The sequence below is a fragment of the Cornus florida genome, unplaced genomic scaffold (assembly GCF_030987335.1).
Source record: "Cornus florida cultivar Cherokee Brave unplaced genomic scaffold, ASM3098733v1 CherokeeBrave_3.0.0_Hap2_Chr11, whole genome shotgun sequence".
NCBI classification, from domain to species: domain Eukaryota; kingdom Viridiplantae; phylum Streptophyta; class Magnoliopsida; order Cornales; family Cornaceae; genus Cornus; species Cornus florida.
The window spans coordinates 120505021-120510788 of record NW_026775581.1 but is presented as its reverse complement, the minus strand read 5'-3'; positions in this window follow the sequence as shown (position 1 = coordinate 120510788).

The following is a 5768-nucleotide window of genomic DNA, read 5'->3' as shown; positions in this document are numbered from 1 at the left end:
TTTCATAGCATGATGGTATTTTGTGTTGATTGTGCTTTATTAGCATTCCCTACTGAGCCATCGTGCTCACCCCATATTTATCATTTTCAGGACATGGCAAAGATATTGTAGACGACGCACCTTCACAAGCTTAGAAGTGTAGAATGAACTTTTGACATCTTTTGTAATAGACTAACATGAACAATGATTTTGCAATGTAATTATAATCTTTTGTATTTGTATAAATGTTTCAAAGATGTATGAATGATGATATTTGTAAATTTTATACAATGTTAAATGGTTGATAGTGTTCATGGAACCTTGAATTTCATGTTTAGGTGGTTGGGAATTGTATTTGACAGGGCTGGAAATCAAAAAATTTCGTTAGAATGATTCTGTGGACATCATTTAACCGGTTAGGAGATCCTTCGTAACCGGTTAGATGAGAAGAGGCAGTGTGTTGGTTTGATGGATTCTTTCTCATCTAACCGGTTAGGAAATCCTTCGTAACCGGTTAGATGTGAAGGGACAGAGAAGGGGTTGGATAATTTTCCTTAAGTAACCGGTTAGATAAGGTTTCCTAACCGGTTAGATCTTTTTTTTACGATTCTTTTCTTCTGTCCATTCATGTAACCGGTTAGAAGAAATCTCCTAACAGGTTAGATAAACTGAAAAAAAAAAAGAAAAAAAAAAAAAGAAAAGAAATTTATATTTTAAGATAATTACCTAATGACCCCAGACCCCAACTAAAGTACAGAATAACCCTAGAAAATGACAGAATTACCCCTGAAAGGTATGAATGTTGTATTTTGACCAGAAAATGACTATTTTGCCCCTGAAGGTTTTTATATCACTTTTTCAATGCAGTAAAAGTCTATTTTACCTTTTGGGTTTATTATTAATTTATGGCCATGCAAAAAGACTATTGTACCCCTGTGAACTCTAAGAGTATTAGAATGATATGGTTTGACTATAAGGTCTTCGGACCTCTTTTAATTCATGGAATGACTCAAGTAAATGACGGTTTTACCCTTGGTGGACCTTAAATCATTAAATTAATGTAAAATGACTGTAGTACCCCTGTGTTACCTCGGGTCTGGGTAAGGACCCAGTTAGTGATCCGGACCCCCGGGTTTGGGTTGTTACAACATCATTCTACACGATAATTCTAGAAAAATTAATAGGTTACTAAATACAATATATTTTTACACAATATATAAATATACTGAACATGCTTTGAATTATAAAATCCTAAGTCATGCATATAGAACTTCCACTAATATGCAATACATCAGTTCAAAAACATGTAATCAACATATATTAAACCCCAACAACACTAAACATTTAAAGTATAAACATACAACAACCCCCTACCTCACTAGAGAATTGAATCTCTAGAATCTAAGGCAACTAAAGGTAAAATGGAAAACAGAGTAAAGGGTGTTCTAGAGGAGGATGAGGGGAGACATTTGTATTCCAAAAGCTTAGCCAAAAGGTGAGGGGAAATGGTTCAAAATCAAGTTCACAAGTCTAGGTAAAAGGGATAACAATGGTGGCTAGAGAGGATTTGTGAAGAAGAAGGAAAGTTAGTGGAAAAATGTGTATTTCTTCACTAACCAAGGGCTTGTTGGCCCAACACACACACACACACACACACACACACACACACACACACCTACATCATCTCTTTCACAAACACACAATGCAAGACTTAATACAAAGCCTACACTTGTCACAATCCTAAGCATCCTCCTTAGGCTTAATCATAAGCTTACACTTGTCAACAATCCAAGCCAACAAGTACTTCAATCTTAGGCCAACAAGTGGGTGAATCTGCACTTTCCACATGTCATCATCCAAGGCATCCGAGTGACACCACATAATTGCCTACAAGTGGACCAATGAGTGTGTGACACTTGTCACACATTCCGAAAATTACAAAAAGGTCATTTTCCAAAATATCTTCCAAATAAAATTGGAAGATGGTCCTCTAAACACAAAAACAGTAATTACACACAAAGCACCCCTAAAACAAGAATGTTTCCGAAGAAACTATGTATCTATACCCTTGCAAGAAAAGTAAACATCTAGCATACTTTTTTACAAAAGTAAGACAACGTATTTCTTTAAAATATCAAATAATGGATGCATATAAAGTCGAAGTCAAATCCGAGCACGAAACTAAACTCAAAACCCAACCTTGGGTCTCAAAAACCCTAAGTTTCACGAAAAAAAAAAAGAATTCCGGAAAAAATGAAAGAAGGAAAAAGACCGGGTCATTATAGTGATCTCATTTCCTTCTTCTACACAATTTATCCACTGTTTCAGATATATATCTCCTTTCCCTAGCTTTTTAGAGAGAGAGAAAATAGAGTAAGGGGAGAAGAATGTTTCCTCTGTGGAGGGAAAAATCCTCACCAACCATAATACACCACGTGGCAACAAAAGAATAGCCCATTACTAATTAAAATCACCCAAAAGACCACCATCAATTGGGATCCTGTTCGTATATCTCGCAATAGTAAAATACCCGCTCGCAATAGAACGATATCATGTAGGATAGCTCTATGTAAAGATGATGTCGAACCCACAGGGAGATGAAATTTGCATTAGTCTTTAATTTTGTTTTATGGTTTACGGTAACTCGGTTGGAAAGTTTATTGGTTGTCACGATTTAACAAACTAAAAATAAAACAAAATATTTAACTAGAGCGAATTAAACTAATTTAAATGATCACAGAGAGAGAGTCTTAGGGCTTTGATTTCACCACAACCATCATATTATGATTAATTATACTAACTCTGGGAATTTAATAATGATAATTTCAAAAGAATTGAACTCAATAACATTCATTTAATTCGAGTTTTAAAGAAAGATGTTTTACAAGATTAGCTAACTATAACCTATCTGCGGTTAGCGTGGACTATTCGCCTACCTTTTCTACCTACTTTAACTACTTTGCGAATAAACCACCTTTCCTAAGCATAAATTATGAGAACGTTCTTTTGTAAAAAAACATGAAAATACCATTATATGACCTCTATTCTTGTGTCCGGCAGGGCTCCGCCAGATGCCGCACAACAAGACAGGTTGAGAATAGAGAATAAACTATTACATCTAAGACAAGGGAATAACAATTTATAATCTATTAAAGCATGAAAACCACTTGAGTTATCTCAAGTGCTCATAGTCATATAATCAAGAAAATAATCATATATTAAAATAAACACAGAGTTAAAACAATCAAACCATAATATTAGGTTGGGTTACATCAGTACGCTGAGAGAGGATTAGTTACTCATGACGAGGATGGATATCATCTGTGTTGAGTTTATCTTTATCGTCATGGACGTCACTTCTCTTCTCAGGATCTTCATTTTCAAGGTTGTAGGAACCCTAAAAGCCACCACTCCTTTAGCCTTATGAAAAACACCGTCAAAAGAGATTGAAATTTTGGACCCTTTCTATTAAGGCTTACGTCTTCTTTTATAGAAGAAAATAAGTATTTGGTGGGCTTTTAGGTCTTCTGGCCCAACTGGGATGAGATACGGCTGATAAATAAAACAATCCCGTAATATTAATCTGACACGTCATGGAATGCTCGAACTTCAGGAACAGAGGCTCGAGCTTCAGGAACAGGCTCGAGCTTCTCTGGATAGATGCTTGAGCTTCAATAAATGGTGCTCGATCCTTTCTCTGACACTTAGCCAATTTTTTTCAACTATTTTTCGAAGCGTCTTTTTCTTCAACACTTAGAATATTTTTGAGGTTGAACTCTTTTAACATTGCTCGATCCAAGCTTCTTGGGCTCGAGCACTAGGTACCATGCTCGAGCATCTAGGGCTTAAGGCTCGAGCATCAGTGGATGGTGCTCGATCCTTAGTAAATGGTGCTCGATCATGGAGGTGAGGCACGAGACCTGGGAGCATAGCCTTTCAATTAAATCAACTCTTTTATTTCCGACGCCTCATGCTCGAACTTGAGGGTCAATGCTCGAGCACCCTTGGTTAAGGCTCGAGCACCCTATGGTAAGGCTCGAGCATCAAGGTACAAGGCTCGAACATTTGGGCCTTGTTGACTTTTCTTCTCTTCTTTGTTGTGATGCTCGAGCCTCAACACTTGGGCTCAAGCTCTAAGGCTTGAATTTCTACAAACACACATTAAACATAAATTAGTCTAATTATGGATCGAAGTATCACTTTAAGCCTTAACATATACGTATTTAGGGGCTCGAATATGCATATATTCAGCGCTCATCAGAGCCTAATAACAGAAACCACACACGTGTAAAGTCGGCCCAATTAAACAAGGGAAGCTCCATTTGAAATAAAACAAACCGATGGACAGCCCAATTTCGGCAAGCCCATAAGTCCATAACGCATGCCATAAAAGAAATACACACATGATCAGTAAGCATAAATACCTATGTAATGTTCCTGAATTTTATCATTTTTCAATTTCTGATTTTTTTTTTATATTTTTGGGGGTATTTTTATTTTTTTTCGTTTTGCGTGCCAGACATCGTGGGGTGTACCGGAAGTGTCTGAGAGTTGGTTTGGATATTTCCTTGAGATCAAGACTCTTGGAAATACCGGGAAGTCTCGGCTGGGACCTGTTGTCAGGGTTGTTGTGTATAGGGTGGTGTCATGGGATCATTGCATGTTGATCGGTTATCAATTATATATCAACCTTTACAATAGCACAAATCATTGTAAAATAGGGTTATTGGTCGGGTAAGTCGAACCACTGGGATTGCTAGTTTATGGCAACTAAGGTATCTAGAATCACTTCTAGAATGATGAAAGGGTATAAAGAGGTTTGTTGGTTTGTCACTAAACTTAGGAGTTTAAATTTCATAAAACAAAAGCATGCAAGAAATAAAAGAGATGAAAAACAAATAGAGATGACTAAGGAAATGAATCCGCCTCCACCCTATGCACAAGCTAGATTAGGACTAATTCAGGGGAAAACAACATATACATTGGTCATGATATATAGTAATACTTGGTTGCTATAATATCCTCAAGAGGTTCATTAAATTGAAAGGCAAGAATAAACCCTCAAAGATCCACATGTTCAAACTACCTAAACTAAGGTGTAGCCTAAAACCTGCTTACTAAGTTAAGGATTATCAAGCCTTAAATTAAATGATGAAAGCACATAAAGCTAAAAATCAAGTATAAACCATCAACGGTAGAACTTAAGCCATGGACTATCAAGGTTTTACAACTTTATGCCAATAAAACCATTCCATGATCTCACTACCATTGTCACTATGAGAGTGCAAACAGTATGATTAAGAGAAGGAACTATCTAAAATAGATAATTAATTCAAATAAATCATTTATATACATTAAGATCCATTACAAGAAGCAAGATGCTCTAAATCATGAAAAGACCAAAAATTTTACATTATAATCCCCCAAAATAGGAACTAAGCTAGAACATGCTTACAAGGGAGGGCTTCATCACCTCCCTAGATGGAGAATTAGTTACCCATGGTTGCACTAGAGGAAGGAAGAATCTTGAGAAAGCCTTTCATTTTCGAGCTCAGCCTTGGCCACCCAAGCTCTCCTTTCCAATATTTCTCCCTTTTTAGTCTTGCTAACAAAAATAATAATATTTTCTTTTATTTTCTCCACCTTTTCATTTGTAGACAAGATATCTACCAAACCCCCCCAAAAATCGAGGCTCCTATCCCCCAAAAGAACATTTCCAACCAACCCATAAAAGAGGGAAATCAGAAATTGAAAGGTTCAAGGCATAAGTGGGTCTGCAATGTTCCTAC